Consider the following 13,946-nt stretch of genomic DNA (forward strand, 5'->3'; position numbering starts at 1 on the left):
TTCCTGAAGCAAATTGAGGAGATGAGTTGAGGATATTTTTGGCCTAAGGTTGTCCTAACTATTGAATGAGGCATGTGTTAAGCAGTCAACTAGGATCTTGAGAGCATAAATTGTGGCATACCTTTGATGATCTTGTTAGGTGTGTGTTATATTCTTCCCATGACTACCCCACGTGCGGGGGGGTCACGGGGGGGCGACAAACCCCCTGTTTGCAAGGGGTTTGGGATAGCACCTAATTTTTTTTTTCGGACCCTATATTAGGTGGGCGGACCTACCTATGGTTTTGTGCATGAATTTCGCACATGGTTTTGGGCATGATGGTTTTTTGTCCATGGTATTTTTTAGATCCGGTCAAGGGAACTACAATTATGTTCTAATCCAGGGTTAATGGATTAGGGTTTATGAATGCTTCGACAGATATATATATATATATATATCTATATATATATCTATATATATATATATATATATATATATATATATATATATATATATATATATATATATATATATATATATATCTATATCTATATCTATATCTATATCTATATCTATATATATATGTATGTATATATATATATATTGTAACATTGAAAGGAATATACTGAAAAATCAATCTGGTAGTCCCAGTTTTGGGATCCAGGGGAAAATCTTTGTGTATATATGTTTTATGTTTTATGCTCTCGCCATTGTTTATTTTATGTTCTTAGAATTCGTATGCAGGTAATTTCTGTACAAGGTTAAAACCTTCAAATCTAAAGCAAACCTTGAGAGTAGAATTTGTTATATAATATGTGGCAGAACTTTGATGATTTGAAGCGGACTTTGATATGTGATTTGTGGTAGACTTTTGAAGTGGTTTTGAAGCAAACTTTGATAACATTCTTATGGAAGTTTGGAAAGTTTCCTTGAAGAAATATGAAGCGTATCTTGAAGTCGTTCTTAGAGCAGTTGTTTAGAGGTATGAACTAGACTTAATTTTTTGCATTAGAGGACAAAATTACTATGGCAAACTTATTGGAGCAATTTTGGAAGTTGAATATGTTTAGGTGGAGATAACAATGGTTGTATCTTGTTGTATTCGAGTCATTGTCCCATGTACGGGAGCCCAAGATTTTTTATTTACTTTTTATTATAAAGGGTGGCAAGGTGGTGCTAGGGAAGAAAGTTGTAGCTTCATTCAGGAGGTTGTCACCTCCTTCCAGTAGGAGCTAGTAAATCTTAGGGTTGTAGCCCCTCCAATTGTAGTTGGTAAATTCAGAAGTTGTAGCTTCCTTTGTAATATATATATATATATATATATATATATATATATATATATATATATGGTGTTCCTTTCATGTGATGTTATCAGTTAATGATTTTGATACTACATTGTTAAGAAAAGTGAAATACTAATTCACCACCCCCTCCCCAACCTAGCTCTCAGTATTTCCAACAATTGGTATCAGAGCAGGTTACCCTTTAATAGTCTAATCATTGGAGGGAAGATTGTGAAGAAATACACATCATATGGAATGCATCTCTTCAAGGAAAATCTTGGTGTTTGGTGGAAATGATTTTCCACTATGGAGCAGTTGCATGGAAACCTACTTGGAGGCTTTAGGAGTAGATGTTTGGCTCTCCATCGTAAATGTCTACAAAGTTCCTAAAAATCCTCCAATTGATCTTGATGAGAAGAATTTGTTTAGTTACAATTCAAAATCTCTTTATGCCATCATGTGTGGATTGTCAAGAACCATTAAGTCCAAGGTGATGTCTTGCACCTCAACCAAATAACTTTGGGATAAACTTAAAACATTATATGAAGGTGATGATATGGTCAAGCAAGTGAAGCTTCAAAAATATAGAGCTCAGTTTGAAAACATGAAAGTGGATGAAAAGGGAGATATTGTGACATATTTGCTCAGAGTAGATGAAGTTGTCAAATCCATCAGAGGATTAGGAGAAGAATTTAAAGATCCTTTGATCATAGAAAAGGTCCTAAGATTGCTTCCCTTGAGATACAATGCCAAGGTATCTTCCATAGAAGAAACCAAGGACTTGACCAAGATGACAATGGAAGAATTACATAGCACTCTTACAACATATGAAATGAGAATAGATACCGAAGACGGGAAGTCAAATAGAGAAGCAACCTTTTAAGCCATAAATAAGACAAATAACAAAGAACTCAAGCTAGAAGACACACAAGGTGATGAATCAGATATAAAAGAAGCAAATTTAATTAGGAAGCTCAAAAGTGGAATCAGAAAAAATAAAGGTAATTTACCTTTTAAATGTTTTGAGTGTGGAAGAATATGTCATTATGTTAAGAGATGTACTTTGAAGGAAAATAAAAGCTTCCATAAGAAAAATATTTATTCTAAAGAAGATAGTAGTTCTTCAGATGAAAGTGACACAGAAGAAGGGGATGCAAGAGAAGTTTTCTTCATAACCCAAGAAAATCAAGATAATGATCATGATGATGAAGAGATCAATGATTTGGAAGATGAAGAACCAAATATGAGACTAGAGTATTTCTGGGGACTCAAAAAAATATTAGGGACTGAACAGGAAGATGAATATCTTCAAGAAAAATTGAAGAATAGCGAAAATGAAAATTCCAAGCTCAAAAATAAAAATAGAGAATTAAGAAACCTGCTTAAAAAGCATGATGCAGACCCAAATGGATAAGAAAGAAGAATAGTGTAAGATACTTGAAGAGGAAGTTGTAACATTGAGGGTTGAAGTTGATAATCTTAACAAGAACTTGAACAAATTACTAATGTTGGATAACATTTTCAACTATAAAAAATGCCCAGGTGCTAAAATAGGTCTTGGTTATGAAGGCATATTGGTTATGAAGGCACATCTTCAAGCAAGGAGGACGCAATCTCCAATTTTGTAAATGAGAAAATTAAAGGAGAATCTAGAAACGGTGTTGCTTCAAGAAGTTATGTTGATGTCCCCAAGAACATCCATAACAAAGATGATCAACAATGGATTGAACCTCCTCCAATGCAAAACAACTTCAAAAGATCATCTTACTCTCCTAGGTATAAAAATATCTTTCTTTGTCATTGTTACTCTTGTGGAAATTTTGGGCATAAACCAATTCATTGTAAAATCAATATAATATACAATTATGCAAGGAGCAGGAATGATTATCGATTTAGACCTAGAAATGTCCAAGGAAACTACAATCCATTTGAACCACTAATGAACCAAAACATTTTATGCTACAAGTGCAATAATATTGGTTAGAAGGCACGGGATGTTGAAAATTGTAACTAGTGTTGGTCTTCATAATGTTATTTGAGTCATGATGTAATGTATTTGTTAAAGGAAAGAAAAAGAAATTTTATTATGAAAAAAAATATTTATTAAGCATGGGTTTCATGCTTTATTATTTTATTTTTAGGCCAAACCCTCCATTGTAGGATTTTAGGGTTTATGTCAAGAGTCCTTGTCCATGTCATCATGTAATAGACCCTTCTTGGGCTTCTTGAGTCAAGAAATAAATTTATTTTAGTGTCAAATAAGTCATTTAGGCCTCCTCCACCAAGTTAGCCTCAAAGAAGGACAAGTCGGCCTCACCAAGGGAATTCGACCTCAAAAATTCACTATATATTGGAAGCTATTTGACCTCATTTGAAGCATCATCCAATAAGTTCGATTTGTAGTTACTGGAAGCAGAAAAGAAGAGTGAAATTCCCAAGAATAAGAAGAAAACCCTAGTGAAGGAGAAGGAGACACTTGTCTAGAAAGAAGAAGTTAATTTTCTCTCTCTTTGTCTCACACATGTGAAGAAGCTGAAGTTGCAAGTGGGCCGAAGTTGCAGACTTGAAGTTGGGCCAAAATTTTGTCTTTGATGCAATATTGTTGCAATTGATATTTGAAGTTTGGAAGGACAGTTTGAGAGTTGAATTGGTGAAGGAGGAAGGTCTTTTGATTTGGTCTAAGGTCTTGGATTATCTCAAGTTTAATTTGAATCTGCTATTGGAAGAGTTGAACTAGGTTTTCCCTATAGAGGGATTTTAGCCCCAGCTGAGTGCCTATATCTGGTGTCATTGATCTTCATGTTTTGATTTGATGATTGATTGATAAAAAGAAGATAAAATAATAACATAAATAAAATTAATAAGACTACAAGAATATCACAAGTAACTATCAATATAATAGAATCTTTTTTCCTTTCTAATTTTATAATACAGGATTGCAAGCTTGTGAAAGATAATGCTCCAATCATGCAAACAGAGAAGCCAATTATGACACGGGAGAAACAAAAGAAGGAAAATTGCAATCTAACATTGATCGTTGAAGATAAATAAAAAGAATGGTACATAAATAGTGGATGCTCGATGCATATGACTGGAGATCGACACAAATTTTCCAACCTAAAATAAAAAAGCAGTAGTGTTGCATTTGGAGATAACTCTTTTGCCAAGATACTTGGAAGCAAACATATGAAGGAACAAAATGTTTTTCTAGTTAAGGAATTGAAGCATAGTCTTCTTAGTGTTAGCAAGATGTGTGATCAAGGGTATAATCTCTTGTTTGACTCTCGGAAGTGCGAAATCAGAGAAGAAGACTAAGGAAAATTGGTTGCAACAGCCACAAGAAGACCAAACAACATATATGTTCTAGACCAAGCAGAGTGGAAGAAAATTGCAACCAAGCAAAAGAGTCGTAAGGACAAAAAAGAAGGGAAGGATAAGAAGACGAAAGTCTTGTTGAATGCCATATGTTCAGGGGGAGCAACTACAAAGACATAAGTCAACATTTTCCATTGATGTCAAAGGGGAAGAGAAATGGAAGTGAAACATGGAGACAAAGGAGGTGAAGCATGGAGATAGGGGGAGCATGAGAGTTGACGTCAATGACAAAGGGGGAGATTGTTAGAAGAATTTGTCATTGATGTCAAAGGGTGAATGGGCCAACATTTGTTTGATTATGTATGTGCACATTTCAATGAATTTGGATGCAAAGATACTCTAGATTGGTAGCCCTTGTCAAACCATTTCGTTTAATAGGTGGCATGCCTTGTGGGTCCTCTTGGATGGAGAGATATTATTTTTTGAAGTTTGATGCCCCAAAGATGGGTTTAGTGTTGGAAAATGTAACTAGTTTTGGTCTTCATAATTGTCATTGTACTCATATCATTATGTATATCTTATGTTACAATCAAAAGAAGAAAAGAAAAATATTATTTTCAAGCATGGGTTTCATGCTCCATTTGATTGGCCAACTAGGTCAAGCATGCATTTCATGCTACTAGGTTTTGTCAAGTCATAAGGATAATTTTCATGAGTCAAGAAAGCCATTATCATATGTATAAGACCCAATTGGGAAATTTGTAACAAGAAAGAGACATTATTTTTGTGTCTAGAAAGTCAAATTTGACCTCCAAGACCAAGTTAGCCATGCCAGTGAAAAGCTGGCATAAGAGAGGCCTATTCAACCTCATGAGAAGGGTATTTAAAGGAAGATAGTTCAACTCATTTGCACACACTTCAGAAGTTCGATCTACACCAAGAAAAAAGGAAAACAAGAGCGAAGGACAAGAAGACAAGAAGAAAGACCGAGCGAAGGAAGGAGACAAAGATCTTACCTACTTTTTTCCACAAGTGCGAAAGTCTTGGGTTTCTAGAAAAAGTTGCAGACCTGAATTGAAGGTCGAAACTTGATTGGAGAAAACGTTGAAGAGGTTAACCTTCGTTGACATTGGTAGACTTTGTCTTGTTTGGAGGAAATATTTTGGAGGGTTAACAGGCTGGTGCTTGGAGAAGGTCTTGAAATTGGTCTTTGGGTCTTGGATTTCTCATTTGATCTGATTCCATAAGAAGAGAAGAGATTATTTCTAGGTTTTCCCCATTGAGGGGTTTTTCCCTGGCTTGGAGCCTACATTTTGTGTCAGTTTTCTTATATGATATCCATTGTTCATGCTCTTGATAATTGTTTGATGACGAGAATCTAATAAAGAAGAATAAGAAGTTAATATAAGTTCACAGACAATTATCAAGGAAAAGGAGAATTGTATGAATAGTTTCCCTACTAGATTCTCCAACATTTAGCACCTTTGCCCCAAAATTTTATGACCTTATCACTTCATTATATCCCCTAAAAGAACGTCAAATTTGTGACTTTAATTAGTCTAAACTCATCAACCTATAAAGGAGATTATATGAAAGGAAAAAAATGATTTTTTAGGTGTCTTAAGCCTCCTCTAAAACAGGTCGGTTCATCTCCATCAGTTTGCCTTCAATATAGTCACGTTTTTTCATAAAGAATATAATTATTTTGCTCAAGTTGGCCCTAATTAAGGGCTCCTCCAAAGCACATATGTATATCCCTAGTCGTGGTCAAATGGGGACAAGTAATTCGACATATCTAAGTTAAAAAGAGTATAACAGTCTGAGGAAATCCAAGGAGTAAATGTGTAGCTTGAGCTTTGTTGAATGTCTGTGAAGGAGGTTGAAATTCAAGAAAGTTTCTTTTATATTTTTACATATTTCTTTTGGTGGTTTTTTGTGCACAATTCACTAGTTCTGAGGTCTAAATTCAACCTTGTTCTAAGGGTTGTTCTAGAGCAACCTTAGACCTTTATCGGAAAGATTTTGAGACCCAATTCGAGTTGTCTGAGGTAGATTTATCCTTGTCTTAAGGAAACCTTACGAGGCAGAATTCGACCTCTTTGAAGCAGTTATTCTGAGGTTGTATTTGCACTATTTTAGGCCCTCCTGAGACCCTTTTGAAGGTTAACTTTACACCTGCTCCTAAGGTTTGTTTGCATTGATTTGATACTTTCTTGTTGGCATCCTTAAGGTTTGTTTGAATTATGTCCAAGACAACAAGGAGGTATGAATCTGAGGTTGTTGAGGTAGACATGAATTATGGATGGATTTGAATCCTTGGCAATTAGAGGTTGAGATTCAAATTTAATGCTACGGTTGATCCAAATTTCCTGAAGCAATTTGAGGAGATGAGTTGAGGATATTTGAGGCCTAAGTTAGGGCTATCATAACTATCGAATAGGGCCTATCTAAGTAGTCAATTGAGACCTTGAGAGCATAAATTGTGGAAGAACTTTTATTATCTAAAGCAGACTTTAATATGTGATTTGTGGCAGACTTTTGAAGTGGTTCTTAAGCAGAATTTGACTAAAGTTTGGAAAGTTGCCTTGAAGAAATATATAGTGTGTATTGAAGTCATTCTTGGGGACATTATTTGGAGGTATGAACTAGATTTAATTTGTTGCATTAGAGGACAAAATTATTGTGGCAAATTTATTGGAGCAATTCTATAAGTTGAATATGCTGAGGTAGAGATAACAATGATTGTATCTTTTTGTATTTGGGTCATTATCCCTAGTACGAGATCCCAAGAGTTTTGATTTATTTTTTATTATAATGGCTGGTAGGGTGGTGCTAGGGAAGGAAGTTGTTTCTTTCTTTAGGAGGTTGTCGCCTCCTTCTAGTAGGAGCCTCAAATTGTAGCTAGTAAATCTGGAAGTTATATCTTCCCTTGTATATATACAGTGTGTTCCTTTGATGTGATATTATTGGTTAACACTTTTTATACTAAATTGTAAGAAAAGTGAAATATTGATTCAACCCCACTCTCAGTGTTTTCAACAACCTTCAAAAATTAGTCAAATGAATGTTAAAGTTCTAAGGGCTAGATAATTCTTCGTTGTAGATAATTGCATTTTAAAACATTTTCACATTACATACACCCCATACCATCATAAGCAATTATATAGAGAGAACATTAACATTAATAATGTAGCGGAATAGTAAGGAACATTAAAAGAAAAACGTTCACAATAGAGACACTATGATTTTTTGTGAGAGACCAGGGAAAAACCCCACAAAGGGGATAACCCAAAATCAATTCTTTTTCTTCTTAGGTATTCATCAAATGTTCAGTTGAGATACAATCCAATAGTATAATTATAATTAGACACAATTATTTCAACATCAATCACATTAGGGCTCTTAGGGCCAACCCTAGATCATACAAGATCCTTATGAGATGGCAACAGACAAGCCTATCAAGGAGGCATTCACAAGCCCTCCACAAGGACCTTTGTTAGGTCTCCTAGTGATCAGCAGATGAAACCATAAGGGTTGCCTCCATATCACTATCACAAGTAGCATATATCCCTGTCTCAAGTAGCATACATGTTACTGCCATATGAGCACATGTCACTGTTATGTGTCATGGTCATATCATTGTCAAGTATTATAGTCATCACAATCATAAGCGTCACTTCCATACATCATTGTCATAAGAACAAGTATCAATGTCATACATCATTGTCATAAGAACGAGTGTCACTGCCATACATCACTACCATAAGAACAAGTATCACTTCCATACATCATTTCCATAAGAACAAGTATCACTACCTTAAATCAATTCCCAATCACAGAAGATGACCTCTTTGCAACTCAATGAACTGGGGCTTGATAACTAGCCCTTTGGGCTCCCCTTTAGCTCCTTCAAACATCAATCCTTAGGGATCCACAAGACTACCCACACATAATGGCAAATCTAGTTATTTTTCTATTGTACTAGGGCTCTTCTAGAAACTCTCTAACAACCCTCCACCATTGTACACAAGTTGTTATAGACTTGTCCATCCTGGACCTACATTACCTTGCAAATCATCAAATTGAGAAGACAATTACATACCTTTCCAGGATGTCAACCTCTTCCCATAAAAACTTAGCTCTATGCACACTTTAGCCCTAAAGTTTCAACCCTAGTTAGGGCTTCCTGTAGTTGTTTAGTCAACCCTAATTTTGGCCTCCAAACCTCCTCAAATCCTGCACTTTTCCCTTGCTTTTTGCCCTTATCTCCTACAGTGCTTTATAAGAAAACTCGACCCTTATGGCATAGGTTCGTTCTAGCACTATATGAATTCATATCAACTCCATATTAGGGTTCGTCCCTCTTGTAATATCACAAAGATGTTGCGGTCCTGTCACAGAGAAGTAGCACCCAAACACATGCACATAATCTGCCTAGACTTGTCCTCTTCCACTTGACTAACAAGCTTCCTAACTTGGCCCATCCAATCATAGAAGAGAAACCAAGAAACATGTCCTTCCTTCACTTGGAATTGGCTCTTATAAGTTGTGGTGGCTTCAGATATCCTTCTCCTATTATGCGTTGCACTTGTGATCAAATGAGCCAAGTGGTCTAATATATAGGCATTTGATTGGGTGAAAGGATGCCACCAATAGTGGAGTCGACTTGAACTTGTGCCATAATAATAATAATATTTTCTACAATAATATGGAGCCAACTTGATTAAATAATTTTCTCATCTATTTATTTGCCACATACTTACTTGAGCTGACTTGAGGATTTGCCCAACAATAATAATAAGGTGACTAAACGACTTACATAGGATGATATAATAATTTGCATTTAATTTCTTCTTGGGGCAAGGTGGTTTCCCCTTAGGGAAACTAGATTTCTCTTAGGGAAATTCATCTTGAAGTTGCCCAAATTTCTACAACAAATTGGTCATTGCTCGTCAAACTACTTGGTCAAAAAACATATACACGTGGTCAACCTATTGTGTTCAACCTCAGTGAATGTCTCACATGTGCAGCCTTAAGAAGCTGGTCAAACTTGTTGTCTTTTCACACGTGCAATCTCCCAGAGAGATAGAAAGAGAATATGAAGAAAGAGAAATCTTGTTCTTGCTTGGTGGGGAAAATGAGAGGTCACATCATCTATTTATACTATTTAAATGGGGTGAAATAATTCAAGGGACACGTCCCTTCACCCTCTTGGGCCAACTTAACTTTTCCAGACCGACTTGTCATTTAAAAATCAAATTTTTATTTTAATCCTTCATAATTACTTATACCAACTTGGGCATGTGAGAATATCTCCTGAAGCTACACACAAAAAAATCAACACTCCCTCTTAGCAAGGGAGGCATTCTCCTTGGCTACGACAAATTTCTCCTTAGCTGAAATTTCTCTTCCTCAAGAAAAGTTCATTAGCTTGCTATGTTAATGTAGTGTCTTTTCACATGCACATCTATAGATCACTCCATCCTGGAGTAGGAATGTCACTCCTCACATGCATGTCTATAATTCCTTGTGAAGTATTATTAATGAAGATATATTTACCATTATTTTATCCATACATAGAAAATCAACTAGCTTTGTTGCCTGATTTCTACTATAACCCGCATAAGCTCAAGAGAATGCATATGGGGAATGTATTGAAGTTCCGAAAATGGAATTTTTTGTTACTTATATCTAGCATGAGTAACATGGAACATTGGCACTATCATGTGGTCTAGAGTGCTCCAGTGAACAATTTGATTGCTTTGGTGCCAAGTCAACCAATTTTTGGAAGAGTCTCACTTGAGAGTTGGTTGTGAGGAGAATGTCAACATGTTTGGTTGAAATCCTATATAAGAATTCTCCACAGTTTTAGTGGTTTGGGATCCTTAATTAGTTTAATTGTGTAGAAGAAGCTATAGTAGACATGGTTTGGTTGCTCTAAATACTCGATCGACTAAAATTTTAAAACCTATGAGGGGTTAACCAAACACAAATTAATGAATTGGGTGTGTCCAATAAACTTGGGTATCTATATAAATCATCAAGTATTTCAAGAGCTATAGAGGAGGACTCAACCTACTACATAGACCTCATAGGCTTATTTGGCGAATCAACTAGAATCTACCATCAAACAAAAGTATGAATAATTAAGATAAATGAGGTAATGCACCCTATATAACATCATTACCACCCAATAAATTATCAAAATGTACGTAAGTCTAAATGTTTTACATGGTTTGCACCTCTTCATATGGTAGCTCAGTGAAGCTATGTTAAGGGAAGCATACAAGAAATGCAGGCTGGCTGGTGCATTTATGCAATCCGATTTGCATTTATTGCAAAATGGTAGCTTAAATTAATGTAGGTCGGGCTCTCTTAACCAAAGATCATTTTCCTATATAAGTTTGATTTCACTTTCTTTCAAAACATTCATTCATATCTTACAAAACCTTTGGCAATAGAATCCTTCAAGCTGCTCGGCAAACTATGTATCAGTCGGGTTATAGGGCTTTTCTTTCGACATATCTGGATGATTTCGAACAAGGATTCCCCAAAAATGGCTTGGCATCTGTTTCAAAAAATTGGGAAGCCGTGGGTCTATCTTTAAGGAGGATGCGCCTGAAGACTCAGAAAATAAGTGAGGCAAAATTAACAAGTAGAAAATCTAATGAATCATCAGGAAGCGTTGAATTTGGGACAACAAATGAAAATGATTGAACTTGGGACAACAAATGAAAATGATGGCAGAGTCACTTCTGAGAAATATGGATTTTCGAACAGTGAAAGTATTTCAAAGCTTGTTGGGCACATGGGATCCTGGGATGAAGACTTGAAGCACATTAGCATACTCTCGAGAACTAGAAAGAGAAAAGCGGAAAATGGAAGAAGAGCACTGAAACTAGCTCTAACTAATGGTTGTGGTACACACAAGATTCGGAACAAAGACAAAATTTTGCTTGAACGAATGTTTGGATCTCCCTTGCCCAGGCAATGGAAAGCAAGCTTAAGTTTTTCAGATAGTACGGTTTAGTAAGATTTTTACTTGATTACCAAATCATTAATTTATCTCCTTGGAAAGAACTTAAGCATACGATTGGCGGGCTACATGTTTTGGCATTTTAGCTTTCTTGTCTACGCTGGGAGGGCAAGAATATATGTACAGTAGTCTGGAGAAATTGGAGAAATTTATCAATGAGTTGATGATTTCGAATGAAAAGAAAACAATCAATGTATCAGTGATTCTAAATGAAAGAAAGAAAGAAAAATCAATGTATTAGTGATTCCAAATGAAAGAAAGAAAATTATTTTAACATTGACCAAGTTAAAGAGAGTTTATGATGAGAGAAGATAGTCACGGTTCTCTATTTGTATTATAGTTTAATATAAAAAATAATCAATGTATCAGTGATTCTAAATGAAAGAAAGAAAGAAAAATCAATGTATTAGTGATTCCAAATGAAAGAAAGAAAATTATTTTAACGTTGACCAAGTTAAAGAGAGTTTATGATGAGAGAAGATAGTCACGGTTCTCTATTTGTATTATAGTTTAATATAAAAAATAATGGAAGATAGTTAGTGTTTTCCATTTGTATTATAGTTTAAAAAAAAAATATTAGAGGCTAAATTTCAGTATTGATTTAATTTTCCCAATTCTTCATTCAAAAAAAAATTTCAATTCAAAAAGAATATTTTCTTATATTTCTATATAATAAAATAATTTTACCAAATTGAAACTGGTTTCTACAAATTACATAAAATTATTACAATTTTGAATATTTTACAAAACTATCATAAAACATTCAAAGTTGATATTGTAACAGTTACTAGGGTTTCTACACTTGAAAAGTATGAATTCTTAAAGTTTTCCTATGTTCCACTAAGTTACAGGAGTTTGAAAATGCACATGGGCACATGTGGAAACATCCCAAAATTTATTGAAATTCATGGGGGATGGGGAATGATGGGGTTCCTAGAATAGGGGTCCTCTGTGTCCAAAATTATAAAAATAAAAATGATAATGATAAAATTTCAATAATAACAATTCATCCAATATAAGTTTGCCATTCCTAAAATCCTTGAAAGTGTAAAAGTCCGTTGAATTTTGAATGAGATATACTTTTATCATATAAAGTCATATAGAGTCCCAACTACTTGTCATTTCTAAAATCCTTGAAAGTGTAAAAGTCCGTTGAATTTTGAATGAGATATACATTTACCATATAAAGTCATATAGAGTAACTACTTTCAAACATCCTAAAACAATTAATAATAATTTTAAAATTTTAATAAAATGATAAAATAGGTAAAATAAAGAGAAATCAAAAAGTAAAAAATAAAAAAATTATACCAAAGAAGAAAGAATTTTATATTACTATTAATTACAAAGATTACAAACTTCTCAAATCTTTGTTCTGTCTTGAAGAATTGTTACACAAAACAATCCTTGAAGGGGTGGTTGGCCCATCCAGACGCCCCCTTATTATGGAATGCATCCCCACATTAGAGAATCATTTCCCCAGGTGCTCCCTGCCCCTGGAGCGTGGGAAACATGGGGGGCACGTTCTCAGCAACTCTATTGGACATATCCCCTTGGAACTGAAATTTTCCTTGTTTAAAACTTTTTTTAAATGTAAAGTTGACTTCATAGATGATAGGCATTGGCTATCGGTTGGCAGCAAAGTTCCAGCGCAAATTGATGTGCATGAGAGTGTTTTGTAGGCATTGGTTGTCGGTTGGCAGCAAAGTTCCAGCGCAAATTGATGTGCATGAGAGTGTTTTGTAGGAAGAGAGATCTCAAAGCTACAATTTGAATTTGTAATGGAGTTGGAAAGTTTATCAAAAACAAATTATGATAATCTTTTTAAAGGTTTGTGGTTTTATACCACAATATTTTGACACTGCCTAAAGGTTCTAAATTGTTCCTTTATGCATGCTTGTAAAACTTCCCAACTAATGGCATGGCTTTCTTCCTTTAAACAATTATGTTTCTTGGGCATGGGTTGATGAGTGATGATGTTGTTGGCTTTTAAGATTCAGATCACTTATTTACATGATTTAACGTATGAACTCTAGAACTCCTAATTTGTAAATCCTTACTGAATTTCAGATCTCGCAACTTTGGTTAAGTCTCATTGTGCTAATGACATTTTTTTAGTCTTTGAAATGATTGCAAGAAACATACTACATTATGTCCACTACCTGTTACGTCAAAAATAAGCTCAAATTTCATTGAAGTAAGAAGAAATATTTTCCTCGGGTACATCTTCATATCCAGCTGGCATGGTAAAACTAACCTTTGAAGTGATTTTTTCATGAGCTCGTTTATTGGGGCATCTTTCATCAGAGTGGTTCTACTTGAATGCTTAGATC

The sequence above is a fragment of the Pinus tabuliformis genome, chromosome 7 (assembly GCF_031772625.1).
Source record: "Pinus tabuliformis cultivar Carrire ecotype Pingquan chromosome 7, CPIR1, whole genome shotgun sequence".
Lineage (NCBI taxonomy): Eukaryota > Viridiplantae > Streptophyta > Pinopsida > Pinales > Pinaceae > Pinus > Pinus tabuliformis.